Below are 26,927 nucleotides of genomic sequence, written 5' to 3' on the forward strand. Positions count from 1 at the left end.
GTCTTTTTCATTTGAGCGTGTAGGATGAAGGTTAGCTGATTTTGGCTTAGCATTCGGGACTTCATTTCAGCTAACATTTGACTTCCAAGCTATGGGTTTTTTTCCTAGGACAGTTGCACAGTATTTTCTTATTGAAGTTCTCAGATGCAAAATAGAAATGTATGTACAGTCCAGAGGTTGAGTTTGAGCCTAATAGGGAAAAATGAGCTATCCAAGCACAGAAGTGTCCAGAGATTCAATGTAGGCAGAACATATGAGTCATAATTAGAAACCAGGAGTCAAGAAGGAAACTGGCCTTAGATTCTTTAATAGTAACTCATCTTTGGACATTATCCACTGTTCAGTAGCTGAACACATCTGAATTTTGGAGACTATATAGACCTATAATTGATTCTATGCCCAAAGACACTCAGAGCACTCATTACACAGCCCAAAACTATATTCCTGAAGGCAGAAACTGTGTCTTATTTATACTCCAGGATAATTTCTAGACTAGAACATAGTAGAGACTCTGCAAAGTTTTGTTAGTATATAAAGAACCTTGAAGACATTATGCTGAGTGAAACTGAAAGGAAAAAAAAACCCAAAAAACTCATTGCCATTAAGTCAGAACCAATTCACTGCTGACATTCCCTTGAGTTTCTAGGATTGTAAATCACATGAGAGGAGATTGCTCATCTTTCTCCTGCAGAGCGGCTGTTGGACCGGAGTGAAATAAATCAGTCACAAAGGGACAATTATTATATGAGCCCACTCACATAAAATGCCTAGAATTTGGCAAATGCTTGGAAACCAAGGTTTATTAGTGGTAAGGAGGGAAGGAGGAGCACTGGGTTGCTGTTAAAGGTTATGGAAAAAATTGGGAACAAGTAGTGGTTATAATTGTTCAACATAGTGAACATCGTTAATGTCACTAAATTTTATATGTAAATAATGTTGAAATGGGAAACATTTTGCTGTTTGTGTTTTTTACTACCAGAAAAATTAATGGTTTTTTAAAAAAGATTGAGTTCAAATGAGGCAGAGTAGGATCAAAGGAGTCATGTGTACGACATGGCCATGGTGTATGATATGACTATGGTGTACGACATGATCATGGTACAACATGGCCATGGTGTATGAGAGAGTCAGAATTCACCCTTACCACTGACTTCATCAATCCCACTCGCTCTTCATGGCATAATAATGTCAGTGGGCTGTATAGCAGGATGCACCATAACAATATACAAGGAGATTTTAGGGAACCTGTTCTGTACTAATTTGTCTCTAATTATAAAGCTAGAATTTCTATCTGAGGCTGCCTTACCCCCTTTCATGAAGTTGTGGTTGTCTGAGGGGATGGGCAGTATCTTCCGAGGATGCTTGTTTTTCTCTGACTCAAATCCTAACCTCTTTTAGTTCTGAAACAGAAATACAAGTGGATAGCTTTCAAGAATACAATTCCATGTCCTCATGGTTGTGGAGACTGAAATCAGTGTCTTAGCTGGGTTAATTGCTTCCTTATAGACTGGCTTTGGTTCCTTGGCTTGTAGACTATGTTCTCATGGCCCTTGTCTCCCCACTGTGTGTGAGTACCTATGAGTCTCATTGATCTTTTTAGAACTTAGCCATGACTAAATCTAGCAGCCACCATATTCAGGTGGGATCTAATCTTGTTATTATGTGCTCTTGAGTCATTATCAACCCATACCTGACCCGTAGCAGTTTTACAGAGGTACTACAGAGGTAATTTAATTGTATAGGAGGAAAGTGCATCTCTTTCTCCCTTGGAACGGTGGATTTGAGCCACATATCTTTGGTAAGACAGTGCAGCTCCTTACCCCTAGACCACTAGAGATCCCTAATTAACACCAAAAAAAGAATATTTGCGAAGTGAGTTATAGCCATGTTTTATGGGATACTATTTAATCTATAACATGCCCATCCTTCTGGGTGCTTATGGGGGTCTGCCTTTTCCAAGCAGTGTCTCCCTTGATAGCCCAGAGTCCAGTGTAGTACAGTGCTTTTAAAAGTATGACTTTTGAATACAAGTCTGTGTAAATTCAATATCTGACCCACAGCTTACAGGTTGTGTATATTCTTTATGCACCAGGCCTCAGTTTACTAAGACAGCTATAGAATACTGTGGCAGCCACAGAGATATTAGGATCCTTCCTTGAAGAAAACGATGTTGCTCATTGCAAACAGCCCAGTGCAGCCCTTCAGGCCCCCCCATTAGCTTTTGACCAAAGGCCATGCTCTTTCTGGGTAGTGTCAGGAATAACTGAGCATAGGGGTGCTAGCAGGGCTCCTATATAGGACTTTGGTGCCCAGTGGGAATTCCTTTAATAGGCTATCCTTGCTCCAGAGTTCTCCACTGGGTTGGCTAGGTCAGTTGTTAGCTCACCAGTGCTGTCAGAGTCACCACTGCCTAATCCTTCTTCTTACCTATGTTGATTTACCTGGTGTTAGGTCTCCGTTGGGATTGGAAAGCTTCTCCTGCCCAAATCTGGCTTCTCTTGATCTTAAATCTTTGAAGAGATGATTAGTTTTATGTGCCAATTTGGCAAGTCTAGTTGTTTAAAAGATGTCCTCAACAGCTACAATCAGTTGCTAATGTGAGTTCACCCCTGAGAATGTGAGTGAGCAAAGATCATCTAATCAATTGGAAGGCTCTCGGTGCAAAAATATAGTTTCTCAGAAAAGAAGAAATTCTGCCATTAGGTTTTAATATAAACTCTTGCCAAATTTGCAGCCTTCAGGGATGGCTTACCAATTTGGGGCTTACAAACCCCTGCAATCATGTGCAAGGAGCTTTGATGGTCTAGTGAGTGAGTCAGATGGTTCACATCCACCAACTGCTTTGGGCTAGAAAGAAGATGGGCAATATACTCCAATGTGACTGACAGCCTCTGAAAACCTGCTGGAGGCTCAGCCCTGAGTTGATTCGGACACACCAACCGTGTGTCAGTTAGTCAGTCATAATCTTGAACAGGGAACTCTGCTATTAGCCTCTGGCAATTTGAACCCACTCTTCGGATATCTCCTCTCATGTGATTTATAGTCTTCAGAAACCCAATAGAAAGTCTACTATGAGTCAATGCCACCTTGATGGCAAAGAATTGAGTTGATAATCATGTGAATCAGCTCCTAAAAGGAACCCTTTTCCTCTCTTTCATTATCTGTTTATCTCTTGTTTTTTCTGTTTGTCTGAATACTACACAGGCATTTGGTCAAACCAACCATTTATATTAAAATGGGTCCCTGGGTGTTTGCAGACAGTTACATTTACGACCTTGAAAATTTCTTGGAGCATAGTTTCACTCTGCCATGAGTCAGAATTAATGGGATAACAACTAACAACAACAACAACAACAACAACTCAATGTCTACTCTCTGGAGGACCTGTTACAAACACCTCCTTCAGCTTAGCACAGTGTCTGGCACATAGACAATGAATAGTAGCTACTATAGTAACATCAGTCATCATCATCATTATTTGTCACATCTAAGAAAAACTTGCTGAGTTCTGGTCAGGTAACTCAGGACGACAAGAGTCCAGGCGTTTTCTGTCTGACCAGAAATGACCAGATGGAGCAAATATTCTGTGCAGCTGGCTGTGAGGCACAGATCATGAGCTTGGGAGCTAAATCATGAAGATCATTTTTTATCCAAACACTTACATTGATCATAACTGTTCTACACACAAAGGGTACAAAGCCGAGGCTTAGAGTGGGTAAGGCAGCTCAGATTTCAGAAGGAAACAAATGAACTTTAAGAAAGAGAAACATTTCATTTTTGACATGCACAACACTTCCTCCCTGATACTCAAGTGGAAAATGCCTTGGCCAATTCATTATACTTGTCATGACTTAAAGACAATGCAAGCCTTGCTGCTTGGAGATTTAAAGCCCTTTGGGATGTTTTGAATACTTGTTATATTGCCACCTTTGGTGTTTTAACATTTATTGTCCCCTAGGGTCATAAAAATGTCCTGTCTTTTACAGAGTATATAGATTCAGAGACTCTTCTACCTCTCCAATCCACTGGAGTTGGTTCCTGATTTGTAACTGAAATGCTACCCTACTATTAAGTTATATGGCCAGGGCACCTGCATGTTGCAAAGAGAGGGAGTCTCCCTTTACACACACAGACAATGTTTACAAAGACACTGAAAATGGCAAGCTCCCCAGAACCAAAGACAACCCATCTATTCCTTTGTCGGTAGTATTTTTAATTTATTTGACTTGCAAGGTGTTTTGTGTTTGTTTGTTTGTTTGTTTATTTATTTATCAAATTAACTTCTCACTCAATTCCTTCTCTCCTTTCTCTTGCCTTCTCTCCTTTATTCCTCTCTCATTTGTTTCATTCTTATTTTTAATCAAACTAGATCCATTGATTACTAGAGTTTAGAAACTTTCTTTATCTGAGGAAGAATCAAAATAAATTGATCATATTACTTGACTTGTCCTGCCTAGTTCTAGTTTACGCCTATTGTCCTACTGTCCTTTTTTTTCTCTCTCTCTTTTAAAATTTTCTACTAGCTTATTTACAAAATCCAAATATGCTGTTTTCAAGAACAAATTCTTTCAGTTTCCCTATTTCCCTTATCCCCCCGCCACTCAACAAATTGTACAACACCATGATTAATCCTCCCATGCCCTACACATCCTCATCCTTCTGTTTCCAACCTCTCCCACCCCTAATAACTACATCCTTTTTCTTCTTAGAGAAATCTGTAGGGAGTTGCACTGCTAACCCAGAAGGGATGCCTCTCTGGCTATTCGAATCTACCAGTGATAACTCAGGAGAAAGAAGGACAGTCTTCTCCCATGAAATTTACAGCTTCAAAAAATCCACTGGAGGTCAGCCATGAGTCTCTTGTGACTTGATGGTGATGATGAGAGAGTTTCCTCTTAGACATGGAGCAGAATCCTTAAGAAAACATACACATTCATATACAACACATATGTACGTATAAAGAAAACATATGTTCATATACAACATGTATGTGCATACAAATTGGTAACAGCTGGAGTCATGAGTCAGTTATTGTTGAGACTCCAACTCAAGTAACTCCTGTGTCTAAGTAGCTTGTGCGCCTTAGGATTTTTTTTCTTCAGAAACAGATCATTAAATACACACATTCATTATAGGATTACTAAGAAACTAAGACAATAGGGTGTTTAGCTACGTGCTGGTGGTCCTTGGCCTACAGCTTGAGTTCTTCAGGCACATGCCCATTGCTGAGCCAGGTACTTCAGAATAATACTAAATATGGACTAACTGGCTGATGGCAGAGCTAAGAGATGGTGGCAGTGCCATGCAGGGCTACAATTCTTCCGACTCACTCTCTACACTGTGGCTCGCCATTTCTCCTCCCCAAGTTTGTTTCCTCACCAGTAAGTGGAAAGAATTTAACCAGATGTCCTTAAAAATCTCTTCTGGTTGTGGAAGCGTATTTGTCGGCTACATAATTATAAATTCCTGTTTCATGTCAGGAGGTAAGAAACACGATCCCTTCCTTCAGGAATTTACTATCAAGTTGGGGAGTATATTATTATTATTAATTATTTTATATACATAAATGTCAAAAATGACACTCGGTTATATACGATTAAATCCCCCAAAGAAAAGAGAGGAAGTATGATCAGAGTGAGACATCTATCCATTGAACATTTACAGAGCACAGATTATCTACGGGCCAGATTCCTTCCCAGCTGTTGGGCAGACACACCATCAGGGAAAGAACCACAGGGCACAGCTGAGACCAGCAGTCGGTTTTTGGGGAAATTATTTAATTCCCTTCAGTCTTGCTTTCCATACACATAAAGTAAAGATTAAAGAAAGAATTGTGGAGAGGATTTGGTGGTTAAATAAGGTTGAAAATTAGGTGAAAGGCAAGTGTTAGCTATCATTATTATTGTTATTATTTAGAAATTCATTTGTCTATTGGTTTTTCATGCTTTGCATTGAGGGTTGCAGAGCAGAGCATAGAGAAGCTCTATCTTTGGCCTGTGTCTAGGAACACACTTCAACACTTCCATCTGCTATTCCTACATCCAGCCTTGGTTCTTCTAAACCACGTAGCAGAACTACTAAGAATTTCATACAACTATGCCATTTTTGTTCTTAACTCTTGCATAGCATGAACTGGAAAGTGGAAGAGGGACCTCGGGGACTCCAGTTTTACCTGTGATGTTTTGTACTTTATGCTGAGTAGCAGGATTAGCGACTGTCACAACGACTTAAGGATATCAGAGATCATGGGGAAGGTGCAGGAGAGGGCAAGGAGCAGGTTGACTTGATGACTCCCAACAATAACGGTGGATTAATAACACCAACCACCTATCAGTTTGTCATACTAAGGAAGCTTGCATGTTGCTGATACTGAAAGCTATGCCACTGATAATTCACTTACCAGGGAAGTTGGCAGTTTTCAGCACAGCTTCAAGACTAAGAAATACTAGGGAGAAAAGCCTGGGCATTTAGTTCTAAAAGTTAGCCAGTAATTTATTTATTTATTATTTTAATATCACATTCTTCTGGAAACTCTATGAACTTTGATAAATGCCGATAGTTGTAGAGGGGCTTCAGGCCTTTTGTTCATAAGATTGCTATGAGTCATGCTCAACTCGAAGGCGGTCAACAACAACCACAACCACAATATCACAAGACAACCTTGTCTGACAGGTGGTGCTAGTAGCTGAGCCTAAACATACCACAAATCACAAAGATGGCACAGAGCCAGACAATCGTTTTACTCCTTTATATAGAAGTCTGAGACATAAATCAGAGCCAACTTGTTAAGAACTAAAGATAAGAACAGTGATTATTACAGTTTTCAAGTCAAGTACAACTCAAAGAGACTCTATGAACAGCTGACCTGAACCCTACACTATTCTGTGTCATCCTCCTCATCTGTAACACATTGACCCAATTGTTGAAGTCACCAAGACAGGCTATTTTGTTGGGGGTATTCCTCCTTCACTGACTATCCATCTTTACAAGCATGATGTCCCTCTCCAAGGAATAACCTCTTCTAGCCACAAATCCAAAGTGTGAAAGAGGGAGTTTCACCATTTACATCTCCAGGGAATACTCTGACTACACTTTTCCCAAGACATATTTGTTTGTTCTTTAGGAAGTCCATGGGATATTTAGTTCTCTTCTCTGACACTACAGCTCAAAGGCATCAATAATCTTCTGTCATCCTTGTTCATTGTCCAGCTCTCAAATGTATAACAGACCTTAAAAAGACTAGGGCCTGAGTTAGGTGCACCTTAGTCTTTAACCTGACATCATTGCTTTTCAGCATTTTGGAGAGGTCTTTGATAGTGGACTTGCCCAATATGATACTTCTCCTGATTTCCTGATAACTGATACCAAGGGTGTTGATTGTTGATCCAAGAAAGATTAAATAAATTGACGGCTTCAAGCCTTTTACCATCTATCATAATATTGACTTTTGATCCTGTTGTGAGGACCTTTGCTTTCTTGATGTTGAGATAGAATCCATACCAAAGGCTTCTTTTAAAAAATTTTTATTTGTTTATATTTTTTTTGTCTTTGACCTTCTGTTACATAAATTTTTACTAAGAAATCCAAAACCAAAGGCCTTGCTGTCAGATCAATTCTGACTCATAGCAACCCTATAGGGCAGAACTACTCCATAGAGTTTTCAAGGCTATAAATCTATATGTAAGCAGACTGCTTCATCTTTCTCTGGAAGTGGATTCATACTGACAATCTTTGGGTTAGCAACCCAATGCTTGGCTCAAGGTACCACCCATAGTAGTTCACATAGACTAGTTAGTTACACTTTTTCTTCCTTTTCAATTTCCACTCATTACTTCTCTTGAAATAAAACATAAAGGTAGTCTTACTTTTTGGACTCCCAATAAATCTGTCTTAGAAAAGAAGAAGCCAGAGTGTTCCTTAGAAGCAAAGATGGTAAGATTTGTCTCACAGACTTTGGACATATTATCAGAATATGGTGTTCTATGGAGAAGAACATCATGCTTGGAAAAATAGAGGGTCAATGAAAGAGAGGAAGAGCCTAAATAAGATGGATTAGCACAGTAACTGGAACATCAGGCATATGGAAATCAGAGATTTTAAGAACGGCAAAGGACTAGTCAGTGCTTTGTTCGGCTGTACACAGGGTCATTAGGACTTGGACACAACTTAATGACCTTTAACAGCATCACAACAACAACAACAATGACAACAACATAGATTTATTCATTTTAAAAAACATGCGGCAGGAACACAAAAGGCACCATGTTAACATCACCTGATAGTCTACAACAAAATGGCGGAAGAGAGCCGTCTTTAGCTTTGGGCTAGTAGGGCTCAAAACCAAATTTCTGGGTCATTTAGGACTCCAAGGGGGTACTATTCTCCAGAAAGAAGTCATCTGTGTTCATAAATTGGAGTATTTCTTTTCCATACAGCATTTGACAGTTTTCCCACAGAGAAAGAAAACAAATGGGAAAATTCCCCAAACACATGCAGTTAGAAGCAAAGGAGAGAAGGAAAAAAAAAAACAACCCAAAAAAGTTCTCATAGCCTCAGTTTCTAATTTAAATGGAGTGGAAGGTCTTAACTGTCTCCCAGGCCATAGGCTCCATTCTAATTTATTGAGGGAAGGGCCAAGGAGGTAAATCTCTATGTCACTCTCTAAGCCACCAAAAATAAACCTATTAAACTCCCACCCATGAATAGAGGCGTTTTCCCCCTGTTTTGCACTGTCCCCACCCTCATCCCACACTCAGCATCACCCAGGGTACTGCCATTCTGAGATCCTGAGTGGCAATATTTGACAATGGAGCATTCAAGAAGGTCTTTCTGGATGGGGTAGAAAGCCTGTATGCCCTGTTAATTACTGCAACAATTTATGAAATTCAAGACAAACATAAAGCCCTTACAGAGATTGTATTTCAATTGGTATTTACCTGTAACAGAATCCCCTTTGTTTGTGACTCCTGGATTTATGAGCTGTTACACAACAAAATGGAACCAGTCCTTACCCCATGGGGGGCACAGGCTGAGAGACCTCAAATATGCCACGGAGACAGAAACCCACTCAGACTGAGACTGAGAAACTGCAGTCCCAGACCTGCCTCAAGTCCACACTACAGCTCCGTATTCTAGCCTATGAATTTAAGGTTTGAGGTAGGGGAGGGAGGTTGCATCGAGGCAGGAAAGCTTTCTCCTAGAAATTCTCAGCATCTCAGAGCCAGGGGGAACATCAGCAATGAGCTGTTCTGACTTTGTAGCCATCATAGGGATCTTCCTTATAGACAGACTATCTCTCTCTTTGGCGTTCTCCAATGATATGAAACTCCTTACCCCACAGAGCAGCCCAGATTATTTAATCTTCAGTCTTGTCCCCCTTTCTTCTCCAGCCTAAACTTTCTCATAGTTACAAGAGGGATCCCCCCCAATATTAAGATCTTCCCTTGTTGCTCTCCCACTTGAAAAAAAAATTCTCAATAGTTTCTTACTGCTCTCAGAGTAAGTTCAAGCCCCTTAATAAGGTCTGTGAGTTTTTGCATGGGGTTGTCCATGCCTCTCTGTTTACCTTCACAAGTAGTGACTCCCTTGCCACTTTTGCTTTACAATCCCTCTATAGACCTCATTAGGACACTTGGGGGTGTAGTATATAACATATTAGACTACTAACTGAAAGGTTGGTGGTTTAAATCCAGCAATTTAGTCTATGAGAGAAAGATAGGCTACCTCCTCTTGTAAAGATTTATAGCCCCAGATGCCTAATAGAGGATCACTATGCGTAGGAATCGATTTGATAGTAGTGGGTTTAGTGTGTAGAACTCATGTAACAAAAGGACCAAGGGCTAAATTTTAGAGGTAGTGAGAGAAAGAGTGCTCTTTAGACTGGAAAATACTTTTTTCCTTCCTAAGCATCCTGTATGGGGAATGAGGTGATTAGAACCCAACTAAATCAAAAGAGGTAATGTACAATAGATGCTTGATGAGATATTGTAATTAACTTCATTCATCAACTGCAGTTAACGATATAAAACAAAATGTATATGAATGATTGATGAAAACCTATTTTAAAAAAATAAAACAAAAGAGAATAGTGGGAGTCCCTGGGAAGAGAGAGAAGCAGGCTGAGCTCTTAGACTCCAGGCATGAAAGGAAAGAAACCGTGAGGAGAGTCAGAGATTTGAGAGGCTGAGAAAGGGCCCCTATAGCGCTGTTAGGTGATATTTGAGCTGTTGAAATGTGCTGCACCAAGTGGATAAGGTCTCATCTGACCTTCCCGAGGGGCAGGGGAAGGAACTCCAGGCTCTGTTCACATCTCCTATTTCCACGTAGAAGGTATGGCTTTCAGTGAGTTTTTGGCTTCAGAAAAAAACTGTTCTTCTATGCGAAGGTGTTAACTTTATGCGTCTTAGCTTTCAATTTCTACTTGGTGACAGAAACATGTCTTCTGTGAGATGCCCATGAGATATTTAGGTTTGCAAGTCATTAAGGGAAAGGTTGTGTTGACAAAGCAGTTAAAATCGGCTGGAACTGTGTACTTGGACTTTCCAAAGTGCCTAGTTTAAATTCTCAAGCACTGTGTTTTGTTTGGAAGAGAATTTTCTGTATAGATACAAAAGGATCTAAAGGCAAGAGCATAAACTTCAGAGCCCTTCAGCCTTTAGTCATCTGATTTGCTGCTTGTGGTGACCACACACACACGTCTTTGTGGATCTTGGTTGTAGTTTCCAGGAAATGAGATCTTTGTTTGAAAGAGCTCTTTGACATGTTCAAGTTGTCAAAAACAAAGTTTTAAAAAGTTACTATTTGGTTATACAGTTTTCTCATCTACAAGTGGAATTAACCTTTAAGCTTGTTCTATATGTGACTGAAATGATATAGAGGTCCCTGAATGGTGCAAGGTCTTTGTCCTTTATTTACAATGAACACGTATGGAAGCAGTAGCCAAGAAATCAAATGATTTATTGTATTGAACAAATCTGAGTCATAAGTTCTTCAGATCTCATGCTTTGGACATTTTGTCATGAGAGACTAGTCCCTAGAGGAAGATATCCTATTTGATTAAGGGAAGGGGTAAACTAAAAAAAAAAAAAAAGACCCTCAAGAAGATAGATTGGTACAGTGGTTTTAACACTGGACTGAAACACGGCGATGATAATGAAGATGGTACAAAACTGGGTAGGGTTTCATTGTGTTGTCCGTATACCATTACTATGAAACTACACCTAACAGCAACAACTCGCCTCAAATTTGTCAGTTCAAACCCAACCAGTGACATTATTGAAAAAAATTCTGGTGATCCTCCAAATTTATGTAAAAAATCATGTCGTTGTTAATTGCTGTCGAGTCGTAGGCAAGTCATAGTGGCCCTATGAAAAAAAGACCTGAACACTTGTAAAACTTTCATCATTTCTCCAAGTTCACAGAGTTTCCAGAGGCAAGTTATTTTGGAAGTGGGTGTCACTCCTGCTTCCAAGCTTGTTTTAATCAGGGAGCTCCACCAAACACTATCCACCATGGGTAACCATTATTGCGTTTGACACATCAGTGTCACAGTGTTCAGCATCACAGCAACCACGAGTTACCTCTGTACAGCAAATGGACAGACCAGCGCTGTACTACTTAGAAGAATGCTTGACCAAACACAGTTAAAACTAGGCTTGAGGGCCACAGATTAAAATTATCTACCTTTGGCTTGGTAGCATCACTTTCTGTCCACTAGGCCAACTGAGCTCTCTCTATGTTGTTGTTAAGTGCCATTGAGTTGTAGGTGACGCATAGTGACCCTATGAATGAAAGACCTGAACACTTGTATAACTTTCATCATTTCTCCAAGTTCATAGGGTTTTGGGAGGCAAGCTATTTCGGAAGTGGATGCCACTCCACTTCCGAGCTTGTTTTAATATGAGGAGCTCCATCAAATACTGTCCACCATTATCACTGACCAAGAGGCCAGAATCGTCCTCCATGGTGCAAAAGATCTGCCTCTTTTACAAGTAGGGTGACTTTAGGAAAAAGCCCCAGCTTCTGCAACAGTTTCTCATTAGCTCCAAGAAGAGGCTACCAGGCCTCTCTCTTCATCAACCAAGAGGCCAGAGTCATCCTCCATGGCATAAACAATCTGGCCCTTCCACAAAATCATAGCTACAATAAAATAGGACTGACATGAGGCTTGAGGGGGAACTGTGAAAAGAGGGGATAAATAATGCATACTGCATTGGGGCAGAGGAAGGAAAGAACTGTTTAAAAGAAATATGTGATTATGCATTATTTGTTTGACAAAAGTCCAGAATAAGAGATACATAGCAAAATGGACTGAGGGAGGGGTGGGTGAGGAGGGAGGAAATTATGCAATAATGAATGAATTTTTTTAAAAGCAAACTTGGGTGTAGGAAGGAAAATATACAACAATGAATGTATGAAAAAACCAACATTGTTAAAATCACTATAAATAATTAAAAGAACAAAAGATAAAGAATACCCCATGAAGCCTTTTTAATTTGTAACACCTGGTGCCACTACAAATTGGAATACTTGTTTTGGGTTTTAATAATACAATAAACAATCTGTGGATGATGTTGATACATTCTCCATAATATCTTTCTTTAAGGAAAAAAATCAAGAAGAACATTTGTAATCTATTTACACTGAGGCACGGAAAAGTTAGAATGCTCTTGGCTGGAAGGAAGAAAAGATAATTCAAATGAGTTGAATGGTGGGCATAGTCCAATGACGATTAATTTTTTAAAACATAATGAATAGGAATGTGAGTATGAAATACAATATGAATGAAAATAGTATGAAACACACACAAAGAAACTATTGAACCCTTAGACATTGGAATACTGTGAGAAAATTATCCATAATATGGATGCCTCTAGAAGGCATAATAGTTACAAAAGAACTGAAGAAAATAAAAGGAATTATTATTTCAGATGCAGGGCATATGAGCTAAGGTGGATTCTGTAATTGGTTCAATGACATTATCAAGGACCCTAAACTGACTCTCAAAAGTCTTGGGAGCATACTGTCATGTTCCATTTTAAGAAATGTATCTCATCCATAAGGCTGCATCTCCTCTAAGCACAGAACCACCAGATGCCTTATGAAAAACTGCTTGATATCATGGGACAAGTAGAAAGTTGTTGTTGAATAGAGAGCTAAGAAGAATCTACCCTTACAAAGAACTAATTAAAATAATAGAAGGATAACTAGTAAAACATGTATAAGAACTCAAAGGGGGAAGCAGTGGTAGTGGGGTGTGTGGTGAGAATGAGTAGGGGTGAAACCGCAGAGTTGCACCGCTTGGTGGGTGGAGGGAGTGGGGAAAGGAAATGGGAAGGATCTGGGTGAAAAGACAGGGTAATTATGGTCAGAGTCCAATACAGGGTAATTATGGTCAGGGTCCAATGTGATTAATTTTTTACAACATAATCATGAGAATGATTGTATAAAACAATGTGAATGAAGAATAGTGTGAAGCACAGTATATTCAAACTGTTTAAGCAAACCAACACCCATGTTTATTGCTATATTATTTACAATAGCAAAGAGATGGAAGCAACCCAAGTGTCCATCAACAAATTAATGCATAGAAAAACGAGGATGTATTTATACAATGGAAAACTACACAGCACTGTAAAGAATGAACTCATAAAACATTGCACAACATGGGTAACCCTGCAGGACATTATAGTGAGTGAAATATCTCAATCACTAAAGGATAAATACTGCATAGCATTACTTTTATAAAGCAGTTCTGACAATGAGGGTTTGGGAGAATATGATAAAAGTTGATAGATAATGAAAATTGTACTGGGATAGATGCAGGAAAACACTGTTCAAAAGGAATAGATAATTAGGCATTATATGTACAATAGCCCAGAATAAAAGGTACATTGCAAAGAGGACTTGTGAGAGGGTGGAACAATCAATGAATATTTTTAAAAAAACAAAAAAAAAGGGAAATGGGAGAGGGGGAAGGAAGGAAGGAAGGAAGGAAGGAAGGAAGGAAGGAAGAAAGGAAGGGAGAGGGCATATAAATGTATAGTAATGAGGACTAAAACCAAGGACCATAAGCTTCATTAAAGAAAAGCTTGGAACAATGCTACAAGTCCCAATCCACAATATAAACAGTCTTCCAAGTATTCTGAAAAATCTACAACCAGGAGAAGATAAAATAGATGAATGGGATTTTCTAAGAAGCAAATCCCTATGCACATCCAAAAACTTCTCCACCAGGGTAAAAAGTGAAGCCACTGACTGGGAAAAAGTATTTGGTAATGACATATCAGATAAGGGACTTATATCCAGAATTTATAAAACACTTGAGCACCACAACAAGATAAAGGTGAATAATCCAATAGAAAAATGGACACAGGATATCAATAGACACTTCACCAAAGAAGACATTCAGATGGCTAACAAGCATATGAAGAAATGTTCAAAATCCCTAGCTCTAAGAGAGATGCAAATCAAAACAACTATGAGATATCATCTCACCCCAGCAAGAATACTAAAATTTAACAGAACAGCAAGCAACAAATGTTGGCAAGGTTGTGGAGAGACTGGAACCCGTATTCACTACTGGTGGGAGTATAAAATGGTGCAACCACTGTGGAAGGTGGTATGGCGCTTTCTCAAAAAGTTGCAAATAGAGATACTGTTCGATTCAGCAATTCCACTACTGAGAATATACCCTAAAGGGACCATAACCGGCATCCAAACAGATATATGCACATCCATGTTTATTGCAGCTTTATTCACAATAGCAAGGAGTTGGAAACAATCTAAGTACCCATCAACAAACGAATGGATAGAGAAGCTGTGGTATATTCACACAATGGAATACTACGCTGCATTGAAAATCAAGGAACTCATACAATGTTATTCAAAATGGTTGACCCTAGAGGACATTATGCTGAGTGAAATATTTCAGTCACAAAAGGACAAATACTGCATGGTGCCTCTGGTGTAGAAAGGGACTAACATCAGGGTTGGTGTAAGACTGAGAAAAACTGGATAAATTATGTATACTGCATTGACTCATATCAGGGAGAGTATAATTTAAAAGCGATACATTATAGGTATTATGGTTATCACAAGAGTCCAGAATGAAGGTTGCATAGTGGAGTGTACTCGGGGCGGTGGACAGTGGGAGGGGGGCAGGGGGAATTGTATACCAAAGAAGGAATCTTTCTTTTGCTTTTCAAAGAGAGTAGCGAACTGGACTGGGGGAGGGCTGAGCAGGGAGAAAAGTCTAGCAATGAATGGATGGAAATGCAAAATCTCTGTAAATGTTCATTAAAATTAATAAAATAAAATAAAAAATAACCACCCCCAAAAAAAACAAAAACAAATGTACAACAATGAATGAATGAATGAAAATCTAACTTTTCTGTATACTTTTGTTAAAATAATAATTTAAAAATGTTTTTGGAATAAAACCCCTGTAAAAATAGGACTACTTGGTTGGTTAAAGATTGATCCCTACTTTAGAAATAGTCCAGTCTTGATGTAAATATTCCTTGATGAAGAGGAAGACAACATGATTCACAGACAAAAAGAAAATATCTTTAGAAGTAACTACTTTGGGTTCAGAATTTATCTGCACCATAACTAGACGTGAGAGGTTACATAGACTTTGGTGGCTATACATTTAGTTAATCAAGGAAATGCAAATCAAAACCATAATGTATGACCACTAAATGCCCGTCCTCTAGAATAGCTATGATTAAACAGACTTACTTGAGGATTTGAAACAACTAAAATTCTCGTTTATCACTGATGGAAATGTAAATTGACACATATTCTACAACTGATCCTAGGTCTACATATAACAGAAATAAGTAGTTACATCCATCAAAAAAAATATAGAAGAATGTTCATAGCAGTATTATGCATACCAGCCAAGATTGTATAATCAGCCTCAAATGTCTATCAACAGAAGAAAGAAGAAATAATTTGAAATATAGTGGACATGGAGATGTACTGCCAAGATCCCATTTCAAAATAGAACTTGTTGACCCAGCTGATGGAAATGTTCAAAGAACGACCTCGATCAGGACCACTCCTCCCTCTCTCTCTCTCTCTCTTTTAAATTTATTATTAATTTCAATGAAAATTTAGAGATACTTTGGGTTTCCAATCATTCATTGTTGCACTTTTCTCCCCTCCCAACCCTCCCCCCCAGTACACTACCCTCTTGTAAAAGTAAAAGAAAATTCTTTCTTTGTTTTACAATCCCTCCCCCCAGGTCCACTCCACTATGCAGTCTTCACTCTGGACTCCTGTCATGACAAAAATACCTAATCCCATATCCCTCATCTGTTTTATTGCAATATACATTATTGAATGCATCTTTCTCAGTCTCCCCCCAACCCCGATGTCAGTCCTGTTTTACAACAGTGGCACCATGCAGTATTTGTCCTTTGTGACTGAGATACTTCACTCAGCATAATGTCCTGCAGGGTCACCCATTTTGAATAATATTGCATGAATTCCTTGTTTTTCATTGCAGCGTAGTATTCCATTGTGTGAATATACCACAGCTTCTCTATCCATTTGTTTTTTTGCTGGACACTTAGGTTGTTTCCAACTCCTTGCTATTGTGAACAAAGCTGCAATAAACATGGGTGTGCATATATCTGCTTGGATGTCAGTTATGGTCTCTTTGGGGTATATTCCCAGTAGTGGAATTGCTGCATCAAATGGTATCTCTATTTGCAACTTTTTGAGAAAGCGCCACACCGCTTTCCACAGTGGTGGCGCCATTTTACACTTCCACCAACAGTGAATAAGGGTTCTAGTCTCTCCACAACCTCGCCAGCATTTGTTGCTTGCTGTTCTGTTAAATTTTGCTATTCTGACTGGGGTGAGATGATATCTCATAGTTGTTTTGATTTGCATCTCTCTCAGGGCTAGGGATTTTGAACATTTCTTCATATGCTTGTTAGCCATCTGAATGTCTTCTTTGGTGAAGTGTCTATTGATATCCTGTGTCCATTTTTCTATTGGATTATTTACCTTTATCTTGTTGTGGTGTTCAAGTATTTTATAAATTCTGGATATAAGTCCCTTATCTGATATGTCATTACCAAATACTTTTTCCCAGTCAGTGGCTTCCCTTTTTACCCTGGTGGAGAAGGTTTTGGAAGTGTGTAGGGATTTGATTCTTAGAAGATCCCATTCATCTATTTTACCTTCTCCTGGTTGTAGGTAGGAACACTCTTCTCTAACGGGTCATTCCAACTCCAGAGCTCTTTGTTGGGTCAGCTGAGGTTGTCCTTGGGTTTACATGTGCTTCATGACTTTTCTTTTCCAAATCCTGCCTCTTTCTCTCACAGATGTTAATCCCACGGGCACTCTTTGTTAAACATCTTGACTTCTAAACTGTCACAGATTCTGCTTCCCAGAGAACAAGCTGCAGCTTGTGATATATTCATAGTACATTCTTATAACGTAACACTACACAGTAGTGAAAAAGCATGACCTTTGTTAGAGGCAACATAGATGGATCTTGAATCAAAAGTCAGATGTGAAAAAGTATGCAGTACATGATTCCATTAAGTGAAACAAAGCAAAAACAGACAAAACAATTTCATAGCGGAAAAAGTTTGCATAGAATTGACCCTTGGGGTAGTGACTGGGAGAAGGTATTATGGATCCTTTCAGGGTGCTGGAAATAGTATATATATTGATTTGGATGGTATACTCATATCCATATCCGTATTTTTATCTGTTCCTTGGAAGTAATACATACTAATTAATGTTGCACTGCTAACTCAAAGGTCAGTGGCTCAAATCCAAAAGTTACTTTGTGTAAGAAAGGTGAGTAGTTCTCCTCTGTAAAGATGTATTGTTTCAGAAACTCAGTGGAATTCTGATATAAGTTGAAACCAACTGCAACATGCTCGTGTATGTGGGTGAACCTTAGTCATCTTTGCCTCCAAAGAGAACTCTGGCTGTACTTTCTCTAAGACGTGTTTGTTTTTTCTTTTATCATCCCATGGAATATTCAGTATTTTTCTCTGACACAACAATTCAAAGCCATCAATTCTTCCCCTGTCATACTTATTCATTGTCCAGCTCTCAGCTGCATAACAAGTGCCTGAAAAGACCATGCCTCAAACAAGTGTACCTTCAAACTAATATCATTAATTTTCAATAATTTGGAGAGGCCACTAACTGCAGATTTTCCCAATACAATACACCTCTTGATCTCCTGACTTCTGGTAACAAGGGTGTTGATTGTGGTTCCAAGTAAGAAGAAGTTGTTGACAGCTTCAGTCTTTTCTTCATCTCTCATGATGTTGCCTATTGGTCCAGTAGTGAGAATCGTTGTTTTCTTGACATTGAGAAGCAATCCATATTGAAAGCAGTATTCTTGGAGAAGGTGCAGCCAGAGTGCTCTTTTGAGTCAAGGATGGCAAAGCTTAGTCTCATTTACTTTGGGCAGGTTCCTAGGAGAGTGTCTGTTCCTTGGAGAAGGAGACATGCTTGGAAAGGTGGGAGACAATGAAAGAGAGGAAGACCCTCAACCAGGTGGATTGACACAGTGATTACAGCAATGAGTTCAAGTGTCAGAGATTGTGAGGATGGCACAGGATAGTATAGAGTTCATATCAGTTCTTCATAGGGTCGTTATGAGTCATACTTGACTTCACAATACCTAACAACAACCACCACCTCAGTGGAAGGCTATTATGAATCAGAATTGACTCCAAGCCCATGGTGGTGAATTTGTGATTTTGGTTCTTTTTGTAATTCTGATAATTGGGATAATTGAGACAGTTAGAAAAGTGATGGCATGTAGTGAGCACTCCACAAATACTAGTAAATATTACCTTCCATAAAGAAATTTTTACTAGATTAGCATCTTTCCTGTGAAGACAACGTCTTTCCTTTTCCTCTTCCTTTATACACTTCTTTCTTCCTCTCATTTTTTTCTCTGTAGAGCTCTCTGAGTCCTGGGATAAATGATTTCTAGTCTTAATGAATTATTTTTCTCCAAAAGGCAATGGACACTTTCCAAAGAGTTGACCTAGTGGGAAGCACCATCTTCCTGAATATAAGGAGTCTGGGCACCAATTTTTCCCTCCAGGAGAAGAAAGGAGGTGCTGACTGACATCTTGTGCAAGATCTGGCCTCTACTCTGGTATCGTGAGAAGGAACTGCCACAAACACAGAGGATTAGAATGGGGCTGGAACTCACCAGTGGAACTATCCCCCAGAATGATTGGGACCTTGAGGGGTAGAACAGAATCAGAGTAAGACATCTTACTCCGCATAATCTGGACTGGAAGAAGTGACCAAAGATGGAGTTAGATGTCAACCGAGAGTAAAACATAAGGAGTGGAGCATGAGGTGGAAGGAGCACTAGACGGAACTGGATCCCAGCTCTATTACTAACTTGCCTTGTCAATGTTATCTCTCTGAATCCAGTGAAGCTGGAACAAGTAAGGAAAGAAACAACAACAGAGTCAAACTTCTTGTGGTTGTGATACCATTGATGATTATAGATTAGTTAAAAATGAAATATATGGCAAATGCCAAATCATTTGTGTCAGCTGGAAATATTCAGTGGAATTAGATGAAATAGAGTTTAGACAGCCGTAGATGCTTGATCTCTCTGTTAGCAGTGCACCTCGCTGTGGACTAGGCCCCCAGAACTGAAAAAAGGAATTCTAACACAAAACCTCCTTTTCACATCTCTTCTTGAGCAAATGACACCACATTATTGTGATTTTGGATTCTTTATGTAAAAGGGAGATTCTATTAATGATGGTAGCTCTTTTGACTTAGTCTGTAGGGAGGTGCACTGCTAAACTAAAGGCCATACCTTTTTGGCAATTTGAATTCACCAACTGAAGAATGGACAATCTCCCCTTGCATCATTCACAGCCTTGAAAACATAATGAGGCCCGTTGCAATGACAATGAGCAAGAGATGATAGATAGATAGATAGATAGATAGATAGATAGATAGATAGATAGATATAGATAGCACACAAGGGAGAGAGACAGAGATAGAGACAAAGATGGAGACAGAGATTTGACAGTAGAGGTTTACTGTGAATTGGAGCTCAATGAATAATAACTTACTTCCCATGTTGCTGTTAGTCTGGAGGACAACCATCTGGCCAACTGGCTGGAAGTGATCTATATTTGTTCCCATATCAGGGAAAGGTGGCCCAACAGAGTGTGGAAACTATAGAGCAATATCATCAATATCACACACAAACAAGATTCTGCTGAAAATTATCCAAAAACAAATGGAACAGCACATCAACAGAGAACAGCCAGAGGTACAGGCTGGGTTTAGAAGAGGTGGTGGTACTAGGAATATTATAGCTAATGTTAGATAGGTCTTAGCTGAAAGCAGAGAGTACACAGAATGTCTATCTGTGTTTCACTGACTGTGTAAAGACATTTGAATGTAGATCACAACAAATTGTAGCTAACTCTGAGAAGAACTAACTAACTCAGAACACTTGATTATGCTTATGTGAAACCTATACTTGGATCAGGAGGCAGTCATCAGAACAAAACAAGGAAATACTTCATGGTTCAAAATTGGGAAGGGTATAGGCCAGGGATGTGTCCTATATCCATACTTTTTCAATCTCTATGCAGAACAGATTATCCAGGAGGATGGGCTGTATGATGAGGAGTGTGGCATCAGGATTGGAAGAAGACTCACAAACAAACTGCATTACACAGATGACACAACCCTGCTCACTGAAAATGAGGACCTGAATTGAAGCACTTGTTGCATGGATTGAAGCTCTACATAAATAAAACAAAGATTTTTACCACTTGGCCAATTGACAGCATCATGATAGATGGTCAAGAGATTGAGATAGTTGACACCTTCAGTTTGCTTGGCTCTACAATCAACACTCTTGGTACCAGCAGCCAGGAAATCAAAAGACAAATTGTGTTGAGAAGTGTACTGTCAGGGACCTCTCCAGAGTACTGAAGAGCAACTGTGTCAGTTTGGAGACTAAGGTGTGCCTGATCCAGGCTATGCATCAGAAAGCTGGACAATAACATGGATGATAGAGAGGGGATTGATGCCTTTGAGTTGTGGTGCTGGAGAAGAGTATTGAATACACCATGGACTGCTAGGAGAACAAGCAGATTCGTCCTAGAGAGGGTGAAACCGGGCTGCTCCTTGCAGGCAGATTCTGACACTTAGTCTGACATATATTTGGCATGTTCCAAGGAGGGACATCATGCTTGGAAGGGTGGAAGGACAGTGCAAGAGAGAAAGATCCTTGATTGATTCAGTGACTGGGATAATGAAGGTAGGTGTATCAGAGAAAATAAGGTTGGCTCAGGACAGAGCAGGTTTCAGGTACGTAGGGTCACTATGAGTTGCAAGTGACTTGATGTCACGTAACAACAACAACAACAGTATTTGTCCTTATGGGACTGAGTTAGTTCACTCAGCATCATGCTCTCCAGCCCCTCCTAAGTTAAGTAGTGATTTACAAATTTATTTCTCCTGCATACTGTGTAGTACTCCATCATTTGTACTCCATTATGTAACATAATTTTTCAATCTGTTAAATTGTGTTGGACATCTGGGCTGTTTACATGTTCATGCAATGACAAATAATGCTCCTATGAAAATTGATACACAAGACTCAGTTTGTGCTTCAGTTCTTTTCTCAGGGTATATTTCAAGCAGTGGAATAGCTGGGTCACATGGAATTTTTGTGTCCAGTCTTTTGAGGAAACATCAGACTGCCTTGTTTGCCGTTTATAATCCTACCATCAGTTTATAAGAGTTCCTATATCACCACATACTCTCCAACATTGATTACTTGCTGTTCTATTAAACTTTGCCCCAGCTACTAGGGTGAGATGGCATCTCATTGTGGTTTTTATTTACATCTCTCTTATTGCCAGTGATTTTGAGCATTTCCTCATCTGTCAGCCATCCAAATATCTTCTCTGAAAATTCTTACCATATCTTTTGCCCAATTTGTACTTGAGTTATCGGTCTTTTCTCTTGTGGAGGAACCTGTAGGATTCTGTAAACTTTTGATATGAGATCCTTTCTAAAATGATATTGCCATTTTTTTTCCACTATTAGTAGACTTCTTTTTATTCTGTTAGGAAATGTTTATGATGCACACAGGGATTTAATCTTTAGAAGGTCCCATTCATCAGTTTTATCCTCTCCAGACTGAACATTTCTGCCTGTATTTGACAGTCTCTTTACACCATAGACTAAGCCATCTAAGTTCGATCCCAGTTTGTCTCAATGAACTTTATGGTTTGGGGCTTAACTCTCAGGTCTCTGATCCACCTTGAGTTTATTTTTGTGTATGGTGTGTGGTGTAGATCTTGTATTTAGCTATCTGCAGATAGCAGTCCAGTTTTACCAGCACAATTTGTTGAAGAGGTTATCATTTTCCCACTTGATAAGTTTTATTTTCTTGTTGAATATCAATTGACCATAGATAGCTCAGTACATTTCTGGAGTCTCAATTCTGTTCCATTGATCCATGTGCCTGCCATTTTACCAATACTATGTAGTCTTAGTATAACCTCTGTGTAGTAGGTTTTGAGGTCAGAGAGTGCTATACTTACTAAGTAATTTTTGTCTTTCAGAAGTGTTTTGCTTATTTGCAGTCTCTTTCCTCTCCAAATACACTTGACAATTTGCCTTTCATGCTCCTTGAAAAATTAATTTGGTATTTATATTGGGATTGCATTGAACGTGTAGATTGCTGTTGATAGGATTGCCATTTTCACAATGTTGAGTTTTCCTATCCGCGAACAGGGTTCATTTCCCTATTTATTTAGGCCTTTCATGTTGTCCTGCTGAAATGTTCTGTAGTTTTCTTCGTACAGATCTTTTGTGTCTACTTAGGTTCACACCCATGTATCTCAATTTGTGGTTGGCTATTATAAATGGTATTGCTTTCTTGGTTTCCTTCTGTGAGTTCTCTTTGTTACTGTAGAGGAATCCCACTGATTTGTGGATATTGATTTTATATCCTGACATGCCATTAAATTGGTCTACTAGCTCTAATGGTATTTTTTGTTGAATCCTTGGGGTTTACTGTGTCCACTATCATATCATCTGCATAAAGCAGTAGTTTAACCATCTTTATGCTGAATATGGATGCCTTTTATTCCCTTCTCTTGTCATGTCATATTATACTAGCAAACACTTCCAACAAAATATTGAATAGAGATGGTGACAGTGGGTGTCCTTGTCTGAGGACAACAGCTTCTTGATTTAGGTCTAGATTTTATTTTATTTTTTTTTTTAGCATTGGTTTTGTGCGTGTGTGTGTGTGTGTGTGTGTGTGTGTGTGTGTTAAATGGTGGTTTTAACAAAAGTTCACAGAGCAGTTGGATTTTCATTCATTCATTGTTACATATTTTCCTCCCTCCCCCTTTCTTCTTCCTTCCCTAGTTGGAAGAGCAGAACGAAACACTAAGTCACAAGAAGACAGTGCAGGAGCAAAAAGCTCAGAGACAAGGGCCTTATCTAGAACTGCCTCAGAGAAAAATACTTTCTTAAATCTAGTACTTGGAATCTAGACTTGTTATATCGTTGTTGTTGTGTGCATTCGAGTCACTTGCGACTCATAGAGACCCTATGTACATCAGCCCTAAACCCTGCTCTATTCTGTGACACCTTATTGTCTCTGACACACCTAACCTCTTTACCCCAGTCAAGTCACTGAATTCATCCATCTCATTGAAGGTCTTCCTCTCCTGTGCTGTCCTTCCACCTTCCCAAGCATGATCTCCCTTTCCAAGGACTAGTCTTTCCTTACAACATGTCCTAAATATGTCAGACAAAGCTTCAGAAGCAGTCTGATTTCACCCTTTCCAGGACGAACTATTTGTTCTAGAAAACCATGGTATATTTTATAGTCTTCTCTAGTACCACCATTCAAAGGCATCAAATCTTCTCTGTCATCCCTAGTTATTATCCAGCTTTTGGACTCATAGCAAGTAATTGAAAAGACTATGGCCTGAATCAGGTGCACCTAAGTCTCCAGACTGACATTGCGGCTCTTCAGTACTTTGGAGAGGTCCCTAACAGCAGACTTGCCCAATGTAATTAGTCTTTTGATTTCCTCGCTGTGGGTACCAAGATTATAGAGCCAAGCAAACTGAAGTTGTGATCAATCTCAATCTCTTCACCATCTATCATGATGCTGCCAATCGGCCCAGTGGTGAGAATCTTTGTTTTCCTGATGTTGAGCTTCAATCCATATTGAAGGCTGTAGTCCTTGACCTGCAGCAAGCACTTCAGGTCCTTCTCAGTTTCAGCAAGCAGGGTTGTGTCATTTGCATAAAGCAGATTGTTGATAAATCTCTTTCCAATCCTGATGTCACATTTCTCCTCATAGAGCCCAGCCTCCTGGATAATCTGTTCTGCATATAGATTGAAAAGGTATGGAGATAGGACACATCCCTGGCATACTCTTCCCAGTTTTGAGCCATGCAGTGTTCACTTACTCTGTTCTAACAACTGTCTTCTGGTCCAAGTATAAATTTCATATAAGCACAATCAAGTGGTCTGGGATTCCCATTTTTCTCAGAGTTAGCCACGGTTTGTTTTGATCCACACAGTCAAAAGCCTTTGTATTGTTAATGAAACACAGATAGACATTCCTCTTGTACTCTCTGCATTACCAATCCAAAGGTATACAATTTTAATTCACCAGCTATTTCTCAGAAGAAGGAACGTGCCACTGAAAACTCACTAGAGTTTCAGCTATGGGTTGATTCTGACATGCACAAAACAGTTGTATACAACAACCTCCAACAAGATGGATTGACACAGAAACTTGAGCACTGGGCTCTAGTGTGCCAGAGATGAGGGTGGCACAACAGACATATGGTAAGGTTTGGGTTGACTGTTTATAGGGTCTCTTTGAGTTATACTCAACTCGATGGCACCTAGCAGCAATTCATTATATTTATATAAACTGAACTGAATACAGTAACCTTAGCACTTCCATTGGCTTTAGATGGATATTCACCTCTATTCCTTACCTCTCACCAAGTCATGTATCCAAGTGTGTTTTTGACTTCTCCCTTTGAGTATCTAATGAGCATCTCAAGTGGAATTTATTGAAAATGCCACCTTGTTTATAATCTACTTATTCTCTATCCCCAGTCTACTATCCCAAGTGTTTTAATCTATTCAAATATTTTTTACTAAATTTGTGCCACCTCTACCTAGTCCTTTCCTTTCAATTATACATCTAATTCCTATTAGTTACATTTTAGAACAGATCCTAACCTGTCCTTTATTTTCCAGGGTCACTGCTACCACTATGGTCCAAATCGACGTAATTTCCCACTTGGTTTTCCTGCTTTCACTCTTGTGCTGCCTTCTACTATCCTTTCTCCATGTAGCAACTAAAATCTTTTAAAATAAACCAGATCATGACATTTCCTTCTTAAAACTCTCCATGATTTCACAACACACTTGGAATAATATTACATTCTTACTCAGCCTAATGAAGTTCTATGTGATTTGATACCTTTGTGAATTGTCACACACACACACACACACACACACACCATCCATGCTGACCTCTTTTTATTGCTTGAACAAGCCATGATTATCAGAACTTTTGTACTTTTTGTTCTCAGATTATTATGCTTTTTTTACCTCAACATGCTTATTTCCTATTATTCCTTAAAATGTTCAGCTGATGAGTAGATACTCTGTATGCTTATCTCTATCTCACAGTATCTAGCATTATCTCTTGTCAGTGTTTATTTGTTCATCATCTGTCTTCTATCTTAAAGATTGTGTATTTTATTTATTGATATATTTCCAGCACCTAGAAAAATATCGGATATACTCAATTCCGAATAACTGTTTGTTGAATGAGTGATCTAACACAAGACATCTTAACTTGTCAGGGCCCTTAATTTGTCTCAAACTCACTGTATTTATAACAACAGAACAGGAGGTTGTTCCATTTATTTTGTGTTTCTTCATGATTGTTGGCATGCTCAAATTATTGTGGACATTGATTGTGAATGTTTTATAACCTATGTGACTCATTTTCTTACACTACATTGCATACCACCTAGTTGTCATTTGTCATACTGTCGTGGCTTGTATGTCATTGTGATGGTGGAAACTATGCTACTGGCATTTCAAATACCAGTTGAGTCACTTATGATGGACAGGTTTCAATGGATCTTCCAGATGAGCAGAGACTAGGAAGAAAGGCCTGGTGGTCTGCTTCTGAAAAGGAACTGGAGAAAATCACACAGAATATTGTCTGGTGTAACAACTGTTGTTCACTTGACTCCAACTCATGGGGACCCTTCAATGAATTTTTGAAGTTATCAGTTCTTATGGGAGGAGACTGTTTCTTTCCCTTCCAGATGATTTGAACTTCTGACCTTTCAGTTAGCAATTCAACATGGAGAATTTCATTCTAGCATAGTTCAATCTTAACTATCTTTACAATAAAATGCTTCCTACTGCTATTTAAACATTCAATAATTCTTCCTCATTCTTTTAACACTTAGTGTTTTATTTGGCCATGCACTCTTCACAGCAAAGAAACCTTAAATATTTCAGCTTCTTCATTTTTTCACTCCCCTTTGAGATCTCCTTTTCCCACCTCCTCCCCCATCTTCTGTATTTTGCAAAGTTCAGAACTTTCTAGAAAGCCCATATTTTCTTACGATATGCCTCTTCTCTTACAATAATGCTTGCTGAACTCATATTGCATTTCCGAGGAAGGCAATCATTATACTGAAAGATTTTACTATAAAATACTGTAAGATTTCTTCATGTGCTTGTTGGCTATCTGAATGTCTTCTTCGGTGAAGTGTCTGTTCATATCCTGTGCCCATTTTTCTATTGGATTATTTACCTTTATCTTATTGTGGTGTTCAAGTACTTTATAAATATAAGTCCCT

General features: G+C 39.0%; 1 pseudogene; it reads left to right on the top strand.

Moving 5' to 3' along the window:
- Positions 1 to 1,053: 1,053 nt before the first annotated feature.
- The window catches only part of LOC102875705, a 43,122-nt pseudogene continuing 17,248 nt past the window's right edge, over positions 1,054 to 26,927 (top strand).

Source organism: Elephantulus edwardii, unplaced genomic scaffold (genome assembly GCF_000299155.1).
Source record: "Elephantulus edwardii isolate Elephantulus edwardi_28Jun2011 unplaced genomic scaffold, EleEdw1.0 scaffold00005, whole genome shotgun sequence".
In the NCBI taxonomy this organism is placed as follows: Eukaryota; Metazoa; Chordata; class Mammalia; order Macroscelidea; family Macroscelididae; genus Elephantulus; species Elephantulus edwardii.